Source organism: Coregonus clupeaformis, unplaced genomic scaffold, assembly GCF_020615455.1.
Source record: "Coregonus clupeaformis isolate EN_2021a unplaced genomic scaffold, ASM2061545v1 scaf0321, whole genome shotgun sequence".
In the NCBI taxonomy this organism is placed as follows: Eukaryota; Metazoa; Chordata; class Actinopteri; order Salmoniformes; family Salmonidae; genus Coregonus; species Coregonus clupeaformis.
The window spans coordinates 346,427-372,555 of record NW_025533776.1 but is presented as its reverse complement, the minus strand read 5'-3'; positions in this window follow the sequence as shown (position 1 = coordinate 372,555).

The following is a 26,129-nucleotide window of genomic DNA, read 5'->3' as shown; positions in this document are numbered from 1 at the left end:
AGTCTAGTCAGGATCAAGGGAATGATGAACAGAGCAAAGTACAGAGAGATCCATGATGAAAACTTGCTCCAGAGCGCTCTGGACCTCAGACTGGGGTGAAGGTTCACCTTCCAACAGGATAACGACCCTAAGCACACAGCAAAGACAACACAGGAGTGTCTTCAGGACAAGTCTCTGAATGTCCTTGAGTGGCCCAGCCAGAGTCCGGACTTGAACCCGATGGAACATCTCTGGAGAGACCTGAAAATAGCTGTGCAGCGACGCTCCCCATCCAACCTGACAGAGCTTGAGAGTATCTGCAGAGAAGATAATGGAGCCTCTCCACCTGTATGTTCTGGTTGTGGATGGGGCCTTGTGTTGAGCGGATGACCAAAAGGTATTGAAACAAGTATTCACACCCACTCATACGTTATGACGTAGGAAACTATGAATATAAGGAAATGATATTGACTCTGCCAATCTGTGCAGAATAAACGACAATTGGAGCCTTGTATCTAAATAATCCATCCAAATTGACATTGTTCTGTGTGAAACCTCAAATGTATTATTAACAGACATCCTTAAGGACATAATGGATTGTCTCTTTTCAGGCCACAGTGAGGCTTCAAGAAGGACACTGACTCAGCTGAAGGCAGCCTTCTCCCACAAAGCAGTGAAAAAATTAGTCCAGGACAATGTCCAGCATGTGTGAGACATGGTGCAGGTGTGGAGATTCATCCATTTGACACATTACTTCATTTTAAATACTGGATTTACATATCCTGTAGTTACACATCCTGTTGTTACACATCCTGTTGTTACACATCCTGTAGTTACACATCCTGTAGTTACACATCCTGTTGTTACACATCCTGTAGTTACGCATCCTGTAGTTACACATCCTGTAGTTACACATCCTGTAGTTACACATCCTGTTGTTACACATCCTGTTGTTACACATCCTGTAGTTACACATCCTGTTGTTACACATCCTGTTGTTACACATCCTGTAGTTACGCATCCTGTAGTTACACATCCTGTAGTTACACATCCTGTAGTTACACATCCTGTAGTTACACATCCTGTAGTTACACATCCTATAGCTACACATCCTGTAGTTACACATCCTGTAGTTACACATCCTGTTGTTACACATCCTGTAGTTACACATCCTATAGTTACACATCCTGTAGCTACACATCCTGTAATTACACATCCTGTAGTTACACATCCTGTAGTTACACATCCTGTAGTTACACATCCTGTAGCTACACATCCTGTTGTTACACATCCTGTAGTTACACATCCTGTAGTTACACATCCTGTAGTTACACATCCTGTAGTTACACATCCTGTAGTTACACATCCTGTTGTTACACATCCTTTAGTTACACATCCTGTTGTTACACATCCTGTAGTTACACATCCTGTAGTTACACATCCTGTAGTTACACATCCTGTTGTTACACATCCTGTAGCTACACATCCTGTTGTTACACATCCTGTAGTTACACATCCTGTTGTTACACATCCTGTAGTTACACATCCTGTAGTTACACATCCTGTAGTTCACATCCTGTTGTTACACATCCTGTAGTTACACATCCTGTAGTTACACATCCAAGATATGGAAAACACTACTTGGAGATATGTGATCATTGATTGTTTCATGTTTCTGCTTCATATAGTTGGCAGCAGGTGCTCATGTCACCCTTCTGGCCACCAAAATCAGTGGAACCTAGAACATGGACCAAGTACCTGCTGACCTCCCACAATGCATGAAGACCAACTGGAGTGGCTGGAGTGTGAGGTGGTTGGTTTCTGTTGGATGTCTCCCAAACAGGAGCAGATCAACCTTGCTGCATCCACTGCTGCAAGAAGAAGAGTCTTTCCTCTACTGTACTGGTAACACAGGTATTCATACTACTGTCTATCCAAGAAGAAGGGTCTTTCCTCTACTGTACTGGTAACACAGGTATTCATACTACTGTCTATCCAAGAAGAAGAGTCTTTCCTCTACTGTACTGGTAACACAGGTATTCATACTACTGTCTATCCAAGAAGAAGGGTCTTTCCTCTACTGTACTGGTAACACAGGTATTCATACTACTGTCTATCCAAGAAGAAGGGTATTTTCTCTACTGTACTGGTAACACAGGTATTCATACTACTGTCTATCCAAGAAGAAGGGTCTTTCCTCTACTGTACTGGTAACACAGGTATTCATACTACTGTCTATCCAAGAAGAAGGGTCTTTCCTCTACTGTACTGGTAACACAGCAGCGGATGCTGGTGACTCGAAAAATCAAGGAGGATGGGAGACCCACGGTTTAGGCGCGGAACGCACGGAGATGTCAAAGTGTGTTTCAAAAATCGTCAAAGAATAATTATTTTAACCTAAACCATTTAATAAAGACATTTATAGTACAATATTATGGGGAATGGGAATGAGAGGGCTACTTCCACAGTGTTGGGAAGGGATCACAGCAGTGATTGGATGAGGGTATGAGGCATGTGTTGAGGTGTTCAGAGGCTTGACTTCAGTGCAGGACAGGAATTGACTGGGAAGACAAAAAACAATAACACAACACACTACACAGTTAGAGACCAAAGAGCTGAGAAGGAGATAGTCCAAGCAAGGAGTAAAATCATTGATGTGTAATAATGTCATTGTGTTTCTGTATGTGATTGACTCTACATACAGTAATGAGAGAACATTGATAGGGGTACTCCCAGTGCTTGGAGAGGAAACATTCCAATGTGCCAGTGGATGAGCGGGGGACATGAGACGTGGCTTCAGTTCATGTCAGGACAGAGTTGACAATGGTAGTAGAGTGGAGTGGTCATCACCTCTTAAATCAGGGAACAGGAGGGGACTTAGCTGGAAATACACATAGCAGATACATTCCATTACAGCTGCGCACTCATAGGTTTGAACAACAAGTTTCTCCGTGAAGTTAAACACAGAGTTCGCATCTCGCCCACTTGACTCATCAAAGTAGCCCAAGAAACATTCCTGAATAGCGCCCTGATCATCCACATACCTGATGATAACTGACAACTGCAAGCAGACTGGTGGCACCATAGGTCCCAGAGTAGGGGGGCAATTTTACCTCCTGGGGCCCAGAGTTTTTCCTTATCTGTTAACCTAACCAGTAAAACTCTGGACCCTATGTAAAAAATGTAATGTAAAAAAATTAAGAAAAACCCTGGAATGAGTAGGTGTGTCCAAACTTTTGACTGGTACTGTACTTCAGATATGGCCTACATATCCTAGATGACCAGCCTAAACCTGTTCATATCAGTTCCCATTGGCTATCAGTAGCAGGACTGATCACCTACAAATCGGTGTTAAGTCTAAATAACAGGGCATGTAGCCTAAGCCCAATATTTTCACAACATTTCCTACGGAGACCATCTGGGCCCGGTTTCCCAAAAGCATCTGAAGGCTAAGTTTATCAGTAGAACCTTTGTAGGAGCATTGTTAAATCTCCGAGCTGTTTCCCCAAAAACCATCGATACTAAAGTTCAAGTGCACTTGAAAACGCTCATTATTTACCGACTGCCTCAGACCAATCGTAGAACAGCCAAGTGCGTCGTTAGAAGCGTTGTTTCACTACTGCGTCTCTTCATGCACAGAAGACCTCCACTAAACATAAAATCAACATGTTTTATCTGTCTCTCTGTGACCGCCAATAACTTCACAACGAAGTTGACTACAAATACAACGTTGCCAATGTCTTTGCAATTGTTGGTCGTTTATAAAACCCTTGACTAAGCGTGTGATTGATTCCAAGTTTACACGCAGGGAATTATCATAGTTTTGTGTCACGCCTTTGGCTTTCAACACTACGTGATTGTTTTTAGTCCTAAAAGCATAGCGTTTGGGTCCACAGGATGACCACTCTATGATATGGTCACCATCTTCCAGTTCACTCGTTAAACCTCCCAGATAGTTGCTAAGAGGGGGGTTCCAATCACCAGGTTTGCTTCCATAGACCACAGAGTCTGTGTCATGGTAAAGAACCCGACTCTGCAGCTGCTCCATGAGGGTGTGTAGTTCAAGTCGCCCATAGGCCGTGGTAAAAGCTGCAAGAAACACGTTTCCATTACTCGGGGGTAGAACCCACTTCTTGTTACATCTCCATTAAACCAGAGCTTTGTCTTGATTCAAGAACAAAACATTTGAAATGTCAGATTGGTCTGAAAAAACCAATCCCATAAATGTTTGGGTATCTTTAATGATAGATGTTGTTAACATATTGCTTCCTTGGGCAAATTTGCCACACAAACTGTTCAAGAAAAGCTTACACACATTTATTTTGGCTTTGTTGACCTCTATTCTGTCAGGGTCAAGATGTATAACCACTTTTTCATGATAGTCCTGAATGTATCTGTCTTTGCTCTCTTGATCAGTGACTGATGCAGGAAACACTGAAGCCATTTACTTGCCTCTCAAGAAGGTATTGATGTACTCTTTAAAAAGAGTGTCTGGTTTCCTGGGAAAGTTCCACACTTCAAAGACTTTGGCCACACAATACCCCTTCTCTATAGCCTTAGAGAATTCAACGGTGACCCATTTTATTTTTTTATTTCACCCTTATTTAACCAGGTAAGCCAGTTGAGAACAAGTTCTCATTTACAACTGCGACCATACACCATACACCGGTCAGGGCTCTTTCTTGATCTGAAGGATCACAAGGCTTTTCCTGGTTGTTGTTTTCACTGCAGGTGTGACAAAGGGGAAAGAAAAGTTTTCCTTGAGGTCCTTTGTAAGCCAACACTGACAAAAACAAGCCCCGGGAGGGTAAACAGTTGCTTTTATCAAAGCAAAATAGTTTTGTGGTAAGTCAAAGTCACAGTGAATAATTTCAGGATGTCCCAAAGGATAACAAGAGGAACTCATTACTTGAGGATAAAGGGAAGTATAATCTATATATCCAATTTCCTCATCAGCTATATAACGTAAGGTCAAAGCATTGGTACGAACCCCAAACAAGGCCTGGCAGGGGCTCCAGGGGGTTGTCAAGGTGGAAAGGAAAGCTGGAACATGAGGATCAGACCTTGTGAGTTCTGTCCCCTCGTACTCCCACATCACCTTCACTTTCACCCCATCAGCAGCCTGGAAAGAGGACCACTTGTCTTGGAACTCCTGGTACATTTCCCCCAAAGTCTTCTGGGTTAAGACACACATGGCCTGGGGCAAAAAGCAAGATTTACAACCATGGAAGAAACAACCGTTGTACTCAAATACTGTCTCAACAATCTGTGTGTACTCATCTACATGGTAGGGGCCAATCTTTTTTTCACCTTTATTCAAAGCATGTTGAATAAAGATGTTTTTAGCATGGGACAAGTACTCCAACCATTGAATGGAGCCGCTAGAGTCTAACTTGTATTGTCTACGGTAGTTGTCAGGGCGATGGAATAGCATTAGATATGACTTGTATTGTCTACGGTAGTTGTCAGGGCGATGGAATAGCATTGAGTATGACTTGTATTGTCTACGGTAGTTGTCAGGGGCGATGGAATAGCATTAGAGTATGACTTGTATTGTCTACGGTAGTTGTCAGGGCGATGGAATAGCATTAGAGTCTGACTTGTATTGTCTCCGGTAGTTGTCAGGGTGCGGAATAGCATTAGAGTATGACTTGTATTGTCTACGGTAGTTGTCAGGCTGACGGAATAGCATTAGAGTATGACTTGTATTGTCTACGGTAGTTGTCAGGGTGACGGAATAGCATTAGAGTATGACTTGTATTGTCTCGGGTGGTTGTCAGGGCGATGGAATAGCATTAGAGTCTGACTTGTATTGTCTACGGTAGTTGTCAGGGTGACGGAATAGCATTAGAGTATGACTTGTATTGTCTACGGTAGTTGTCAGGGCGACGGAATAGCATTAGAGTATGACTTGTATTGTCTACGGTAGTTGTCAGGGCAACGGAATAGCATTAGAGTATGACTTGTATTGTCTACGGTAGTTGTCAGGGCGATGGAATAGCATTAGAGTATGACTTGTATTGTCTATGGTAGTTGTCAGGGCGATGGAATAGCATTAGAGTATGACTTGTATTGTCTACGGTAGTTGTCAGGGCAATGGAATAGCATTAGAGTCTGACTTGTATTGTCTACGGTAGTTGTCAGGGCGATGGAATAGCATTAGAGTATGACTTGTATTGTCTACGGTAGTTGTCAGGGCGATGGAATAGCATTAGAGTATGACTTGTATTGTCTACGGTAGTTGTCAGGGCGATGGAATAGCATTAGAGTATGACTTGTATTGTCTACGGTAGTTGTCAGGGCAACGGAATAGCATTAGAGTCTGACTTGTATTGTCTACGGTAGTTGTCAGGGCGATGGAATAGCATTAGAGTATGACTTGTATTGTCTACGGTAGTTGTCAGGGCGATGGAATAGCATTAGAGTATGACTTGTATTGTCTACGGTAGTTGTCAGGGCGATGGAATAGCTATAGAGGCTGGAGGTAAAAAGTGTTTACGATAAGTTTTCATGCATGCCGATGCAATAGTTGCACAACTCAAGGGGTCAATGCATGCATCTTTGATTACCTCTGCTCTGAATCTGAGGCATCCTTCTCGCAGTATAACCACATCATTATCACAATATAATTCCATCTCTTTATGGAAATCAAAGGTATTATGGCGTACTGTCTCATACTAAGTCATGAATCTCTCTCTCTCTCTTTGGGAGACATTTGATCACACCTGTACATTTCGGGACCAGGATAAGATCCAATATAATGTCGATTCTCCTCAGATGTGAAGAAATGAGGAAACCTTCCTTTCACAGAGTTTTCAAAACCCCAATGCCTCTGGCATTTGAGCCAATCTCATGGGCAAGAAACTTAAACTGTCAATGTATCTCTGGTTGAAGGCTGGGTCTACAAAACACAAGATTTGTCTACCTTGGGCTATGACATTGGGTGCAACACCTTGTTGGCATTAGAGAGGGTAGTGTGTACGGCCCAGTACATCACTGGGGCCAAGCTTCCTTCCATCCAGGACCTCTATACCAGGCGGTGTCAGAGGAAGGCCCAAATAATTGTCAAAGACTCCAGCCACCCTAGTCATAGACTTCTCTCTCTGCTACCGCACGCCAAGCGGTACCGGAGTGCCAAGTCTAGGTCCAAAAGGCTTCTTAACAGCTTCCACCCCATTTTTACACTGCTGCTACTCTCTGTTTATTAACCATAGTCCATTTACCTCTACCTGCATGTACATATTACCTCAATTACCTCGACTAACCGGTACCCCCGCACATTTACTCTGTACCGGTACCCCCTGTATATAGCCTCGCTACTGTTATTACACATTGACTCTGTACCGGTACCCCCTGTATATAGCCTCCCTACTGTTATTTTATTGTTGCTCCTTAATTATTCGTTTTTTTTTATTTTTTTATTTTTTACTTCAGTTTATTTTACTAAATACTACACTTTTTTTTCTTAAAACTGCATTGTTGGTTAAGGGCTTGTAAGTAAGCATTTCACTGTAAGGTCTACACCTGCTGTATTTGGCGCATGTGACAAATATAATTTGATTTGATTTGATCAAGGGATTCGAAAGAAGATAGAAATCATAGGATCAGTTTTTGTACTGGGGTTTTCAGAAACGTTTCAGAAAGAGTAGTGCACCATTGGGGTCCTCTGCCGACCCCTTTCCACCCTTGAAAGTCATGGTAGATACAGAAATAGGCAGATGAAACCCTGATTGTTGATTACTCTCAAAGTCATAAACACACATTTCTCTGAATGTTTATCTTCATCTGATGGTTGAAGGTAGCACTGATGTTCCAATTCTTGAGCCACTTCTGGGTCTCTGCTTTTCAAAGGCCCTTTACAGATAGGGCAGTGTAGGACACCATATACGTGAGGTTGGGGGTTGTCTAATTTAAGGTTGGGGTTAGCTCGTTAATTTGTTTAATTAAGGAGCTAAGTTCTGGGAGTACCTGTGATAATGTGTCCTCATTTGTATGAGTTAAAGGAGGTGTGTGTTGTTGTGTAGGGGTTGGTCCTAGATCCTGAATTTGTTTGATTAATGAGCTTAGTTCTAGGGCTATTCTAGAAGTATCCATGTTACATACGGCTATATATCCTTTGTTTGGGCATTTTTTAATCAGATTGCTGCTTATCAAACTTGGCATGTTTTTCGTCCAGAAGGCTATGTCTTGGATGTACTGACGTTTTAGCAAAGCAACCATACGTGTGTGTAACTGGACCTATCTGGCTTTCAGAGCCCTGTAAAAGGCTGTGAGAAACCTATCTGGAAGATCTATATCCTGATCCTCGTCCCCACTGACGCTGTCCTCAATCAGTATAGGCTCTACCTCAGAATGAATTGTATCAAGCTGATTAACCGCATCATCATACCTCAACACATAATCCTCATCATACCTCAACACATCATCCTCATCATACCTCAACACATTATCCTCATCATAGCTCAACACATCACCTCATCATACCTCAACATATCATCCTCATCATACCTCAACACATCATCTTCATCATACCTCAACACATCATCCTCATCATACATCAACACATCATCCTCATCATACATCAACACATCATCCTCATCATAGCTCAACACATCATCCTCATCATACCTCAACACATCATCCTCATCATAGCTCATAAATAGCTCAACAAATCATCCTCATCATACCTCAACACATCATCCTCATCATACCTCAACACATCATCCTCATCATACATCAACACATCATCCTCATCATACCTCAACACATCATCCTCATCATACCTCAACACATCATCCTTATCATACATCAACACATCATCCTCATCATACATCAACACATCATCCTCATCATAGCTCAACACATCATCCTCATCATACCTCAACACATCATCCTCATCATACATCAACACATCATCCTCATCATAGCTCAACATATCATCCTCATCATACCTCAACACATCATCCTCATCATACCTCAACACATCATCCTCATCATAGCTCAACATATCATCCTCATCATACCTCAACACATCATCCTCATCATACATTAACACATCATCCTCATCATAGCTCAACACATCATCCTCATCATACCTCAACACATCATCCTCATCATAGCTCAACACATCATCCTCATCATACCTCAACACATCATCCTCATCATACCTCAACACATCATCCTCATCATACATCAACACATCATCCTCATCATAGCTCAACATATCATCCTCATCATACCTCAACACATCATCCTCATCATAGCTCAACATATCATCCTCATCATACCTCAACACATCATCCTCATCATAGCTCAACACATCATCCTCATCATACCTCAACACATCATCCTCATCATACCTCAACACATCATCCTTATCATACATCAACACATAAACCTCATCATACATCAACACATCATCCTCATCATACCTCAACACATCATCCTCATCATACCTCAACACATCATCCTTATCATACATCAACACATCATCCTCATCATAGCTCAACACATCATCCTCATCATAGCTCAACACATCATCCTGATCATACATCAACACATCATCCTTATCATACATCAACACATCATCCTCATCATAGCTCAACATATCATCCTCATCATACCTCAACACATCATCCTCATCATAGCTCAACATATCATCCTCATCATACCTCAACACATCATCCTCATCATAGCTCAACACATCATCCTCATCATACCTCAACACATCATCCTCATCATACATCAACACATCATCCTCATCATACCTCAACACATCATCCTCATCATACCTCAACACATCATCCTTATCATACATCAACACATCATCCTCATCATAGCTCAACACATCATCCTCATCATAGCTCAACACATCATCCTCATCATATCATCCTCATCATAGCTCAACATATCATCCTCATCATACCTCAACACATCATCCTCATCATACCTCAACACATCATCCTCATCATACCTCAACACATCATCCTCATCATACATCAACACACCATCCTCATCATAGCTCAACATATCATCCTCATCATACCTCAACACATCATCCTCATCATAGCTCAACACATAATCCTCATCATACCTCAACACATCATCCTCATCACTACATCAACACATCATCCTCACTCATAGCTCAACACATCATCCTCATCATACCTCAACACATCATCCTGATCATACATCAACACATCATCCTCATCATACCTCAATACATCATCCTCATCATACCTCAACACATCATCCTCATCATACATCAACACATCATCCTCATCATAGCTCAGCACATCATCCTTATCATACATCAACACATCATCCTCATCATACCTCAACACATCATCCTGATCATACATCAACACATCATCCTCATCATACATCAACACATCATCCTCATCATACATCAACACATCATCCTCATCATACCTCAACACATCATCCTTATCATACATCAACACATCATCCTCATCATAGCTCAACACATCATCCTCATCATAGCTCAACACATCATCCTCATCATATCATCCTCATCATACATCAACACATCATCCTCATCATAGCTCAACACATCATCCTCATCATAGCTCAACACATCATCCTCAACATTAACATCATTGACATTATCATCATTGAATGTATTGACCTGTTTAGATGCAGTAATCAGTATATCAGTTAATGTATTATATGTTAACATATCAATATATCCTAACTCACTGTTTCTGTTTCTCACTGTTCGGACTTGGGTTCCAGGGAAATAGCTGTCTGTTTGTTGACTAAACCTGTTTTTCTGTGGAGTCATGGAAGGCGTGTTTTCTTCCCACTGTCCATTGTCTGAGTCTGTTTTTTTACAAAAATAATAATCATAATATTGTTTTTAACATAGTCATTAAAAGTTATATCTATAATAAAACAGGCCATATCCATAAAGAGCATGTTCTTCAATCCAGTCCTTTTCAGACCAATCGTTCTCCTCGGTCAAAGGTGAAGCCATTCTGTCAACGAACTATGTGTCTGTGGAGCCGTGCTGGACTTTGAAATAGTGTCGGTGCCCTATTATATCTGGAACGCCTCGGGGGTTTGGAGGCGTGTCTAGGTATGACAATCCCTCTGTTCTTGGGTTGGTTTGAGTTTCGTCTATGTCAAAGCCTGCTGTACAGAAAGAGAGGAGAACGTTGTTTTCACAATCATTCAAGCAGTCATTCAACGGAGGAGTCCATAATGCCTGGGTTGAGCGCTATACAGCTTCTACATGGAGTGTCAGCTGTAAACACAAGATTTTTAAAACATAGTACACCTTTTGTTTATTGCTTATTATATAAAGATTATTACCCATTTAAATGTTGACTCCGTCTAAAATATCTTTGATGGCGAGTGACTGAGTAAAGATACAGCTTCTGTCTGTTTTTCCTCAAACTCGTTATCCTCTATAACAATCACTTCTGTTTGTGGTGTTGCTTCTTGATCCACATCAATGACTTTGGGTAACTCCTGCATAAATGTAGGGTAACCTGTAGAATTTACATTATATTACAATATACATGTTTTACTTAAAAATACCGATATTGAACATAAAATACAATATAGTAATAATATTAATTAATAGAAAGGTTCAGAACTCCATAAGTTCACTACAAAAAATTCCCAACTGTTTTACATTTTTTCAAACAGTTCAAACTTTAAGTTCAACTAGGTCAGTACCACGACACATCAATCACCAGGCCATTACTTTTTATTTCAAACATATCTTTACCTCAAAGAAACAGCTGCCTATCCAAGTTACATAAGCACACCCTAAATAGTGAAGAAACATCCGGACGGATGTCCTTAAAAGTCATAAACACAGGACACAGGAAAAACTCACCAATCACTTTTTGACAGCAACCGTCTACTATATTCTCTCTCTCAGGAGTCTGTGAAACAAGACAGTTGGAGATTGAAACATTGTATGTGTATTCCCTTCCCCAACTGCTCTGTTCACTCAGACAAACAACCAACTGCAGTTTCCCACTTAGTTGACTTCAAATCCTAAATTACTTGATATCTTTTCAGAAATACATACTTTTCCCCTCCTCATAATTCCATAGGTCTATAGGAGTGTCCCAGGTTTTCATTACAACCATTTCTAGTGCATATTGTATATGGTTTCAATATCTTACTATCAGATTTGATAAATAACAGATTATAACATGAAAAGCTCAGTGTTGATTTTAAATATAAACATTAACAGTCCACAAAAATGGTGTGTAAAACAGTATGTTGGCTTGGCTGATAAAAAGGGTAGATTGAATTTCTCTTGGCAGTTGTGGCTCCCAGGTCTACAGCCAATCAGGACTAGCTACCCATCCCCACTGCTGCTCTCACCCCCCACCCCCCACCCCATCCCCTGACATGCTGGACTCTCAGGTTCTGGTCAATAAAGTGCAGCACAGTACAGTACAACTTTATTAGTCCATGTTACAGGGAACAAAGGGAATTTGTCTTTCTGAAAGGGGTTGGTCACAGATCTGCCAGTTCAGATCCAATCCCACGTTTTGTTGTCTGGCTCAGGACTCAAACCAGTGACTTTTCAGTTACTGGACTAATTCTCTAACTTCCACCTCCAACACTTCTAGCATGGGCTTTCTAGGCAAAGTTCCTTTTACACTATCCCATGTGTGTAGAAAACATGAGTCTGTCTCATGATCTGGTAATGAGTGTCCTGCCTTCCTTCAAAATCAGTGTCACCCTCAGGTCAAGAGGGCATTACCTCTTGGTCTAATGGTCAAGACACTGGTTTTTCCCATGGGACACCTGGGTACAGATCCCGCCCATGAAATGTGCACACCTCTCCCAAGGCACCATTCCACTGCTTCCACCAATGTAGTGTTTTTTTACAAACAGCAACAGTGTAATGCCCCTTTCGTCTCAAACCCGGGTCTCCCTGCCCGTTTTGAACCTGGGTCCATCAACTGTCAAGCCAACACCTTAAGCGTGTTAGGTTCTAAATGAACCTAGTAAAACTCAGGGACGTTTAGTAAAGCTCAAACCAAGTTTATTCACCCATTGGATCATACAGCTGCATAAGACAAAGAACATATTCACACAAGCACTGGTATTTTCAACCCTTTCTCCTATGCTGACCCCCTTCTTCCACATCTGAACAGCCAATGCACCTCTGTTGCTATCCAGAAGATTAGTGATATATGTTCTTCCTCACTTCATCTAACCTGACCTCTGCCCAAATTGCTCACTCCTCCCCAACTCACGGCTGTCATGTTGACTTGTACCAGACTGTGTCTCTTCTCCTCAATAGGATCCCTGATGGCTAACAATAACATATCCTGACAGAATGGAAACGTTATACATTCCCCTCTCTCCCTCAGTGACATGAATAAGTCTATTTCATGTTTAGAAGTCAGAACCCAACAAGCGCTACGCCAAGAGGTCCGAACCTCTCGATGATGTGGCTAGGTGTTGGATTAAGGTCGCTACATTACCCCCTTCCTTGGGGAGAGCATGCCCCCACACTTCTTTATAGCAAGTCTCTCACGTGTACATGCCTCTTTGATGGCCTCACAGGCACTATCCCACTTCTGACACCAATGTAACGAATTTGGGGGTAGCTCCAACCGGGACTCAAACCCGGGTCCAGCGACTATCAAGCCAACACCTTATCCATTCCACCAAGAGATCAGAAGGTGGTAATTGGTAGGTGTTGGGTTCAGCTTGCTACAGTATATACTTATATAGGGCAATGTGTGATCTGGGAGCGGCAGCACTACCACTAGTGCTCCTGACACAGCCGAACACAATCTTTACCTTCTGAACCTTAAAAACTGACCTAAAGTCAGATACATTTAGACAAACCACCATGTGAGCAGCAAGTGTAGGGTTAATGGAGTGAAGTGGGGGATGGGTAGGACCACCAGTATCAACTATATGTCTATGAATGCATTACTATTAATGCAGTACTAAAACGGATGGATGCTCTTCATCAACACCATCTCACCTGTGAAACTAGATATCAGCAATCAATCAACAAGACTAATGAAATGGAGCAAATTAAGACATTAGAACTGCAAAGGTCAGATATTATATTCTGACACCAATTTCCTACTGGTAGATTTTGTACATGATCTGTCAATCCTGAGAGCAACGCTCTCCCTCCTCCCTCTTCCCCCATCTCTCTCTTTGCTGGGTGAAGTTTCCCCCTAGATACAGATCTAGGATCAGCTTCCCCCTCCCCAAACCTAGCAAGGATCATTAGTGGGAGGAATTTAAACCTGATCCAAAGCCAGTGTCTATTTGGGAAACTTGTCCCCTCCCCAACAACTCTACATGTGGATGCGGCTTCCTCCATCTCACCATGTCCACAAAGAAAACGGCAGTGTATTTCAGCTGTAAGTATTTTGAAGTTACTAGCTATATTATTTGAATTGAATTTACCTAGCTTCATTATTATTCAACCAGTAGAGAGGCCTCTGTGTAGTTGGAGAAAAATACTCTTTACAGATGAGCTTTGGGTTTAGTCCCAGGTAAGTTAAGTGATCATGCACCACTATAAATGATATCCTCTCTAGCTCACTTGTTGTAAAATTATCTGAGATACACATGAGGTCACTTTTTCCCCAATGTATTGAATTTCCAGATAGTTTGCCAAATGAATTGATTAAGTCTAGTAGGTTAGGGACAGAGGCTACTGCGTCTGAGAGGTATAAAAGCACATCGTCTGCATATAACGAAATGATGCTTTCTATGTTTCCTACTTTAAGACCTTGGATATTAGGATGATCCCTTGTATCGCCAGGGGTTCAAGGGAGACAGCGAAGAGCAGAGGACTGAGTGGGCAACCCTGCTGGACAGATCTCGGTAGTTCAAAGGGACTGGATTTGTCTCTGTTGGTCAGAATAGAGGATGTTGGGCAGGCGATCTCCTCCAGTCACATGCGATTCCCTTTTGTTTTATGGCAGACTCATATGAAATAATATGACCTCTCAAAACCACTTGAAAAGGTTCCTATAGTGTAGAATCAGATACCACTCCTGTGTCATTAGTCTTTGGCTTGGATGCGTATTTGATGTGGTTGAAATACTGTCATCTTTTATGATGCTGATAAAGACAGGGGCCGTCTGTTAAGGTGCTAACTGCACAGTGTAGCTACAGGTTATACACTGAGTGGACTAAATATTTACAACACTGTTATGACCAGTTTCTCTGGTATCTCGTACTTCAGGATGTAAGAGAGTAGTCGACCACTTAGATGGAGAGTTGATTCATTGTTATTAATGGTTACAGTACTGGATTCAATGGCAAGCGGTACACGGCGTAGCCTCTTGTCATCTGAATGACTTCCATAGAAAACCTCTCAGTTTATATAATGCTCTCCGAGCTACTTCCATCCCACAGTTGCCAACCATTATTGAGTGTCACTCATCTCCTACAATAGGATCCCCATACATAGTATCGTGTGCCACCCTAGCCAGGCCATTCCATCATGTACTCTTTCTAAGATTAGCAACAGTGGCCCCTAATCTATCTTGGCACGCCGACCTTCTGGCCCCCCATCCGTGACCGACACAACACATGGCCTGTCCTTCTCCTCTCTCTCACCTACAGCTGATGACTTTAAAGACATTAATAAATGCTGTATCAAAAGACGTTCTATCAAACACCTTCCTAATATTGAGTTACCTCCCCACTTTTGTCCTCAGAACAGCCTCAATTCATCGGGGCATGGACTCTACAAGGTGTTGAAAGCGTTCCACAGGGATGCTGGCCAATGTTGATGCCAATTCTTCCCCCAGTTGTGTCAAGTTGGCTGGATGTCCTTTTTGTGGTGTACCATGAGCGTGAAAAACCCAGCAGCGTTGCAGTTCTTGACACAAACTGGTATGCCTGGCACCTACTACCATACCCCGTTCAAAGGCACTTCAATATTCTGTCTTGCCCATTCACCCTCTGAATGGCACACACACACAATCCATGTCTCAATTGTCTCCAGGCTTAAACATCCTTCTTTAACCTGTTTCCCCCCCTTCATCTACAAGTGACATCAATAAGGGATCATAGCTTTCACCTGGATTCACCTGCTCAGTCTGTCATGGAAAGAGCAGATGTCCTTAATGTTTTGTCCACTTACGTGTAAATTGCACAATAATGATCCATTGATGGATTTTCTTATGTAGTCTATTGTTTTCTCTGTATTGAACCTGCCTGCCACCCACCCACCTGGGGACTGTGGGTTATGAGACAACCCCCGCATCACTAGCTTGCATGTTCTGCAGCCTTGTAGAGATAGGGAGGGGATGACTGGGAGGCAGGTTGGCATTTATTGTCATGAATCTTGCCCTGGAGGCAGTTCTGCAAAGTGGTCACTAGCTGGCACAGGCATAAAGTAATACTATCTGATTTTAATGCTAACCTTAACCTCACTGCTAATCCTTACCTTAAATTAAGACCATAAAACACAATTATTTTCCACAAATGTTTACGATATAGCCAATTTTGACTATGCAGCTTGCATATCTATAGGAAATTGTGCAGTTCTGCCTCCAGGGCAAGATTCATGACAAAACGTCAACCTGCGACTGGGAGAGGACAATGTGAAATCGATAACAAAAAATTTTGACAATTAAATTGCTTTTTATTATGAAAAGTACAATATATCCATGTACAATTTGTTTTTCAACATAAAATATATACAACAAATTATCACATTGGTATTTTAACGGTGTTATTGTAAGAGTTTACATTTTTAAACAGAGATACACCTAAAACAGTATAAAAAAAGTGCAGTCTGTTCTGAGTGTGTTACCTCAACGTCAACTCATAACGTCACACTATAACTTCATGGGAGTCTTGTGGAAAGACTACATGTTGTTTTGGGTGGATTTATCAACATTTGCAGAATATTCCTGTAATGTCAGATGGCATCTTGTCAGATGGCAACAGCCTAGTCGGCTGCAGACACTCATAAGGAGTTCAAGTAGTTTATTTGCCATTTGCAGGTATTAAAAGTAATACATACATTGGAATTCCTTGTTGGAGCTCATATAGGACAGTACATACCAGTGGAGGCTGCTGAGGGGAGGATGGCTCATAATAATGGCTGGAACAGAGCCAATTAAATGGCATCAAACACATGGAAACCATGTATTTGATGTATTTGATACCATTCCACTCAATCCGCTCCAGCGATTACAAGCCTGTCCTCCCCAACTACGGTCCCACCAACCTCCTGTGGTACGTACACACAAACAGTAAAATATATCATAAGAACATCAATAAAACATGCAAAGTGGTAAGATCATAAAAGGAAAAAAAAAATCAGTCATGTTCTAAAAGTCTGATGGAAACAGTTTAGGTTGATTGATTTAACAGGCAGATAGAACTGGGATAGAAGCTGTTCTGGAACCTGGGATCCAGAAACTGCCTAGCAACCACTGGTCCTCACTAGACTGGTGCCCTGCATGTCTATTTGTTCATTGGAGTTTATCAGGTTTTGAAGTGATGTCTGTGTTTGTTGGACACTTAGTGCTGGAATGAGGTGTCTGTTTGTTCCCAATTCTATCAGAAATGATGGTCCTCATTTGAAGGTCCTGTGTCAAGGTCCTCACTATTATAGGAAGATGTGTGTGTGTATCCAGAGTGTGTGTGTATCCAGAGTGTGTGTGTGTGTGTCCAGTGTGTGTGTGTGTGTTTGTCCAGTGTGTGTGTGTGTGTCCAATATTTGTGTGTGTGTCCAGTGTGTGTGTGTGTCCAGTGTGTGTCTAGTGTTTGTGTGTCCAGTGTGTGTGTCTCCTGTGTGTGTCCATTGTGTGTGTGTGTGTGTGTGTGTGTGTGTGTGTGTGTGTGTGTGTGTGTGTGTGTGTGTCCAGCATGTATATATACTGTAGCTATAGCCAACCACTGAAAGTTATCCTGCTCCCAAATATATATATATATATATATATATATATATATATATATATATATATATATATATACTGTAGCTATAGCCAACCACTGAACGTTATCCTGCTCCCAAATATATATATATATATATATACTGTAGCTATAGCCAACCACTGAATGTTATCCTGCTCCCAAATATATATACTGTAGCTATAGCCAACCACTGAACGTTATCCTGCTCCCAAATATATATACTGTAGCTATAGCCAACCACTGAACGTTATCCTGCTCCCAAATATATATACTGTAGCTATAGCCAACCACTGGACGTTATCCTGCTCCCAAATATATATACTGTAGCTATAGCCAACCACTGAACGTTATCCTGCTCCCAAATATATATACTGTAGCTATAGCCAACCACTGAACGTTATCCTGCTCCCTAATATATATACTGTAGCTAAAGCCAACCACTGAACGTCATCCTGCTCCCAAATATATATACTGTAGCTATAGCCAACCACTGAACGTTATCCTGCTCCCAAATATATATACTGTAGCTATAGCCAACCACTGAACGTTATCCTGCTCCCTAATATATATACTGTAGCTATAGCCAACCACTGAACGTTATCCTGCTCCCTAATATATATACTGTAGCTATAGCCAACCACTGAACGTCATCCTGCTCCCAAATATATATACTGTAGCTATAGCCAAACACTGAACGTTATCCTGCTCCCAAATATATATACTGTAGCTATAGCCAACCACTGAACGTTATCCTGCTCCCAAATATATATACTGTAGCTATAGCCAACGCAGTTGATATGGTCAGTAGTGACTTTGCCACATGATAGGTAAACAAACAAACAGTCAAGTAGCCTACAAGCGGAGTATGAAAAATGTATGCACTCACTAAAAACAAGCGGATTCAGCGACACGGACACCGATGAAAATTCTGGCGATTTGACAGTTCCCAAAGGACATGAACTGGTTGAATCAACATTGTTTCTACTTTATAGGACAAGGCTTAATCTGTTTTATGGGAAACCAGCCAATAGTGTACAGCCATAATATAAATGTTTAATGTCTGTTTCCACTAGATTGCGTTACTGACTGACCAGACTGTTTGACCTGCACTGCCTCCTCCTGACTGATATCTAACCAGCCCAGAGGCTTGAAGAGACATTAGACTGTCTGACTGATATCTAACCAGCCCAGAGGCTTGAAGAGACATTAGACTGTCTGACTGATATCTAACCAGCCCAGAGGCTTGAAGAGACATTAGAATGTCTGACTGATATCTAACCAGCCCAGAGGCTTGAAGAGACATTAGACTGTCTGACTGATATCTAACCAGCCCAGAGGCTTGAAGAGACATTAGAATGTCTGACTGATATCTAACCAGCCCAGAGGCTTGAAGAGACATTAGACTGTCTGACTGATATCTAACCAGCCCAGAGGCTTGAAGAGACATTAGAATGTCTGACTGATATCTAACCAGCCCAGAGGCTTGAAGAGACATTAGACTGTCTGACTGATATCTAACCAGCCCAGAGGCTTGAAGAGACATTAGACTGTCTGACCTGCACTGCCTCCTCCTGACTGATATCTAACCAGCCCAGAGGCTTGAAGAGACATTAGACTGTCTGACTGATATCTAACCAGCCCAGAGGCTTGAAGAGACATTAGAATGTCTGACTGATATCTAACCAGCCCAGAGGCTTGAAGAGACATTAGACTGTCTGACTGATATCTAACCAGCCCAGAGGCTTGAAGAGACATTAGACTGTCTGACTGATATCTAACCAGCCCAGAGGCTTGAAGAGACATTAGACTGTCTGACTGATATCTAACCAGCCCAGAGGCTTGAAGAGACATTAGACTGTCTGACTGATATCTAACCAGCCCAGAGGTTTGAAGAGACATTAGACTGTCTGACTGATATCTAACCAGCCCAGAGGCTTGAAGAGACATTAGACTGTCTGACTGATATCTAACCAGCCCAGAGGCTTGAAGAGACATTAGACTGTCTGACTGATATCTAACCAGCCCAGAGGCTTGAAGAGACATTAGACTGTCTGACTGATATCTAACCAGCCCAGAGGCTTGAAGAGACATTAGACTGTCTGACTGATATCTAACCAGCCCAGAGGCTTGAAGAGACATTAGACTGTCTGACTGATATCTAACCAGCCCAGAGGCTTGAAGAGACATTAGACTGTCTGACTGATATCTAACCAGCCCAGAGGCTTGAAGAGACATTAGACTGTCTGACTGATATCTAACCAGCCCAGAGGCTTGAAGAGACATTAGACTGTCTGACTGATATCTAACCAGCCCAGAGGCTTGAAGAGACATTAGACTGTCTGACTGATATCTAACCAGCCCAGAGGCTTGAAGAGAGACATTAGACTGTCTGACCTGCACTGCCTCCTCCTGACTGATATCTAACCAGCCCAGAGGCTTGAAGAGACATTAGACTGTCTGACTGATATCTAACCAGCCCAGAGGCTTGAAGAGACATTAGACTGTCTGACTGATATCTAACCAGCTTAGAGGCTTGAAGAGACATTAGACTGTCTGACCTGCACTGCCTCCTCCTGACTGATATCTAACCAGCCCAGAGGCTTGAAGAGACATTAGTCTGTCTGACTGATATCTAACCAGCCCAGAGGCTTGAAGAGACATTAGACTGTCTGACTGATATCTAACCAGCCCAGAGGCTTGAAGAGACATTAGACTGTCTGACTGATATCTAACCAGCCCAGAGGCTTGAAGAGACATTAGACTGTCTGACTGATATCTAACCAGCCCAGAGGCTTGAAGAGACATTAGACTGTCTGACTGATATCTAACCAGCCTAGAGGCTTGAAGAGACATTAGACTGTCTGACTGATATCTAACCAGCCCAGAGGCTTGAAGAGACATTAGACTGTCTGACTGATATCTAACCAGCCCAGAGGCTTAAAGAGACATTAGACTGTCTGACTGATATCTAACCAGCCCAGAGGCTTGAAGAGACATTAGACTGCCTGACTGATATCTAACCAGCCCAGAGGCTTGAAGAGACATTAGACTGTTTGAGCTACACTGCCTCCTCCTGTGAGAGCCACGTCAGGCGACACTACACCGTCCCAACAATGCAAACACACATCCTGGTCGAGGTCACTGGAGACGGGGGGACACAAAGGCCACCATGGCAACGCTGGAAAGACACAGACAAAGATAACTCAAGAGGTAATTTTCTGTTATTTTACGTTCCTGAATGCCATTGACAATACCCCAATTTGATAAATACTCCTATTTGATAAACAATTTCTTTTGTATTTCAGTTAGAGAAACTAAACTGTGAACTGTGTGTGTCATGCTTAGGAAAGTGACACTGAGGAGGAGGAGGAGGAGGAGGAACGGGGGAGCTTCTGTAAAAAGATGAAGATGCAAGTTATTAAAGTGGAAGAAGATTCTGCTGAGAAGAATTCTGACAAACTATTGAGGAGGATATATGAGCTAGAGCAATAGAACAGAAACATCGATATAGACTTGAAGCAGGAGAACTATGAATTAAAGAAAACTTATAAGGACTTGAAGCAGAAGAACTCTGAGCTAGAGAACACTTCTGAAGACTTAAAGCAGAAGAACTCTGAGCTAGAGAAAACTTATGAACACTTGAAGCAGAAGAACTCTGAACTAGAGAAAACTTATGAACACTTGAAGCAGAAGAACTCTGAACTAGAGAAAACTTCTGAAGACTTAAAACAGAAGAACTCTGAACTAGAGAAAACTTCTGAAGACTTGAAGCAGAAGAACTCTGAGCTAGAGAAAACGTATGAAGACTTGAAGCAGAAGAACTCTGAACTAGAGAAAGACTTGGAGCAGAAGAATCAACAGGAAAAGTCATGTTCTATAAATTAAGCTCAGACTACACTAAAAGAAGGCGCTACCTAGAACCATAACGGTTCTTCAATTATCTTCGTAGGAGAACCCTCTGAAAATAAACATTTTTTGTTACAAGTGGAACCCTTTCACCACTAAAATGTTCTAAGTATAACCTTTTTCACCACCCAAGGGTTCTACCTGAAACAAAAAAGGGTTTTCCTATGGGGACAAATGAAGAACCCCTTTGCGTGTAGTATCAAAATAACTATAAATGGGAATTCTCTTCTTGGAGATAAGTGTCAGAATCTGGGCACTAAACTCGCTGTTTTTGTGTTTTAATCACTGTTTATATCAATTTCTACTCAGAACAGACTAATAATACCCACCCAGTCCTGTAGATGAATACCTCTCTGAGTGGTTCTACAGTGTCCCAGTCCTGTAGATGAATACCTCTCTGAGTGGTTTAACAGTGTCTCAGTCCTGTAGATGAATACCTCTCTGAGTGGTTTTACAGTGTCCCAGTCCTGGAGATGAATACCTCTCTGAGTGGTTTTACAGTGTGTCAGTCCTGTAGATGAATACCTCTCTGAGTGGTTCTACAGTGTCTCAGTCCTGTAGATGAATACCTCTCTCTGAGTGGTTTTACAGTGTCTCCCCGCACCAAGCCAGTGGTGCGCTTCGTCAGCCCGATTCGGCCCGTCCCTGCTCCCCGCACCAAGCCTGTGGTGCGCGTCGTCAGTCCGGCACAGCCCGTGCCTGTTCCACCGGTGCCTGGTCCGGCACCGGTCAGCTGCTCACTCCGGAGCTAGAGCAATCCGCTCCACCAGTGTTTAGTCCAGCTCCGGCCAGCAGGGCCAGACCGGACCAGGGGCGCTTTGGGGGGTTAGAGAGGGAGTGGGGGTCAAGCCCGGAGCCGGAACCGCCTCCGAGGAGGAATGCCCACCCGGCCCTCCCCTGTTCGGTTTATGTTTGGCGCGGTCGCAGTCCGCGCCTTTGGGGGGGGGGTACTGTCACGCCCTGGCTCTGGGACTCTGTTATGTTGAGCCAGGGTGTGTTGTTTCTATGTGTTTTTGTGTGCTAGGTTGAGTATCAAGTTCATTTGTTTCTATGTTGGCCGGTGTGGTTCTCAATCAGAGGCAACGTGAATCAGCTGTTGCTTGTTGTCTCTGATTGGGAACCATACTTAGGCAGCCTGTTTTCCACAGTGTTTTGTGGGATCTTGTTCCGTATGGTTTTGTATTGTAAACAAGGACGTCACGTTATCGTTTTGTTGTTTTGTTCTGGAATAAAAAAGGTATGTTCACTTCTCACGCTGCGCATTGGTCCACTTCCTCCAACGATCGTGACAGCTATAGCCAACCACTGAATGTTATCCTGCTCCCAAATATATATACTGTAGCTATAGCCAACCACTGAACGTTATCCTGCTCCCAAATATATATATACTGTAGCTAAAGCCAACCACTGAATGTTATCCTGCTCCCAAATATATATATATACTGTAGCTATAGCCAACCACTGAACGTTATCCTGCTCCCAAATATATATACTGTAGCTATAGCCAACCACTGAACGTTATCCTGCTCCCAAATATATATACTGTAGCTATAGCCAACCACTGAACGTTATCCTGTGTCACGATCGTCTAAAGGAGCGGACCAATACGCAGCGCGTGGAGTGAACATAATGACTTTATTTCATAAAGCAACCACGAAAAAACAACAAATGACGATAGTGAAGTCCTCTGTAACACTGACAGAAACATGGAACAAAAACCCACAAACAAACAGTGAAACACAACAGTATATATATGGCTCCCAATCAGAGATAACGAGCCGACAGCTGACACTCGTTACCTCCGATTGGGAGTCATTGACCAATCACCACTAAACACAAACAAAATGAAACTCACCCAACCCCAACACCACCAAATGAAATACACCCTGGCTCTAACACACAGTCCTGGAGCCAGAGTGTGACAGTACCCCCCCCTAAAGGTGCGAACTCCGGGCGCACCAGCATACAGTCTAGGGGAGGGTCTGGGTGGGCGTCTGTCCCCGGTGGCGGCTCTGGCCCCGGTCGTGATCCCCACCCCACCGCAGTCACAACCTGCTTCGGTAGCCTCCTCCCAATGACCACCCCCCAACTAAACCCCACAGGATTAAGGGGCAGCCCTGGACTAAGAGGCATCACCGGACTCAGGGGCAGCACCGGACTAAGGGGCAGCACCGGGCTAAGGGGCAGCACCGGGCTAAGGGGCAGCACCGGACTAAGGGGCAGCACCGGGCTAAGGGGCAGTACCGGACTAAGGGGCAGCTCCGGACTGAAAGGCGGATCCTGGCTGGCTGGCTCTGGCGGATCCTGGCTGGACGGCTCTGGCGGATCCTGGCTGGACGGCTCTGGCGGATCCGGGCTGGACGGCTCTGGCGGATCCGGGCTGGACGGCTCTGGCGGATCCGGGCTGGACGGCTCTGGCGAATCCGGCCTGAACGGCTCTGGCGGATCCTGGCTGGACGGCTCTGGCGGATCCCTGGCTGGGCGGCTCTGGCGGATCCTGGCTGGACGGCTCTGGCGGATCCTGGCTGGACGGCTCTGGCGGATCCTGGCTGGACGGCTCTGGCGGATCCTGGCTGGACGGCTCTGGCGGATCCTGGCTGGACGGCTCTGGCGGATCCTGGCTGGACGGCTCTGGCGGATCCTGGCTGGACGGCTCTGGCGGATCCTGGCTGGACGGCTCTGGCGGTTCCTGGCTGGACGGCTCTGGCGAAACCTGGCTGGACGGCTCTGGCGGATCCGGCTGCTCATGGCTGGCTGACGGATCTGGCTGCTCATGGCTGGCTGACGGATCTGGCTGCTCGCTGGCTGGCTGACGGATCTGGCTGCTCGTGGCTGGCTGACGGATCTGGCTGCTCATGGCTGGCTGACGGATCTGGCTGCTCGTGGCTTGCTGACGGATCTGGCTGCTCATGGTTGGCTGACGGATCTGGCTGCTCGTGGCTGGCTGACGGATCTGGCTGCTCATGGCTGGCTGACGGATCTGGCTGCTCATGGTTGGCTGACGGATCTGGCTGCTCATGGTTGGCTGACGGATCTGGCTGCTCATGGCTGGCTGACGGATCTGGCTGCTCATGGCTGGCTGACGGATCTGGCTGCTCGCGGCTGGCTGACGGATCTGGCTGCTCATGGCTGGCTGACGGATCTGGCTGCTCATGGTTGGCTGACGGATCTGGCTGCTCATGGCTGGCTGACGGTGCTGGCTGGGCGGCTGGCGGGGAGGCGGACCCCAGCCTCGGAGAGTGGTCATCACCTCCAGCAGGGCGGCTCCCATCCGCATGAGCCGCTCCTGCCCGTCACGAACCCGAGCCTCCAGTCCAGCATAGGCTGCGTCGGCTCCCTGCTGATTCCATAGCAGGTGTATGATTCTGTCTGGCAGAAGGCTCTAGCGGCTCCGGTCTGGCGGACGGCTCTGAAGGAACAGGCCGGGCTGGGCTGGTGACGCACCCCCGTGAGATACGTGCTTGGAGCAGGAACAGGCCGGTCCGTACCGGGAACACACACCACTGGCCTCAACCGAGGATCAGGAACGGGCCGGACCGGACTGGCAACACACATCAGTCCTTCACGCCGTGCCACACACACTTCCCTCCTTCTACTCGCCACTGGCTCCCGTACTCCGTTAGCCTTCTCTCCTTTTCTCCCTGTGGCAGCCTCCTGCTGCCCAGTCGCCCAAGCCATGTGCCCCCCAAAAAATTTCTTGGGGTTGCCTCTCGTCCACAGGCCTCCAGCCTCGCCTTCTTGCTGCCTCCTCATACCACCTCCTCTCGGCTTTGGCTGCCTCCAGCTCTTCACGAGGGCGGTGATATTCCTCTGGTTGTGCCCAAGGACCCTTTCCAGCCCGAATCTCCTCCCATGTCCAAAAATCCTTAGGAGGCGTCCATAACTCCTGTGTAGGTAGGTCCTGTTGCCGCTTGTTACGCTGCTTGGTCCTTTTATGGTGGGTTATTCTGTCACGATCGTCTAAAGGAGCGGACCAATACGCAGCGTTGCGAGTGAACATGATGACTTTATTAATTAAAGCAACCACGGAAAAACAACAAAAGACGATAGTGAAGTCCAACAGACAAAATACTGAACCTGGAACAATACCTTAACTTGGAACAATAACCCACAACCCACAGGAGAAAACACACAGAATATATATGGCTCCCAATCAGAGATAACGAGCCGACAGCTGACACTCGTTACCTCCGATTGGGAGTCATAGACCAATCACCACTAGACACAAAACAAATGAAACTCACCCAACCCAACACCACCAAATGAAATACACCCTAGCTCTAACACACAGTCCCGGAGCCAGAGTGTGACATCCTGCTCCCAAATATATATAT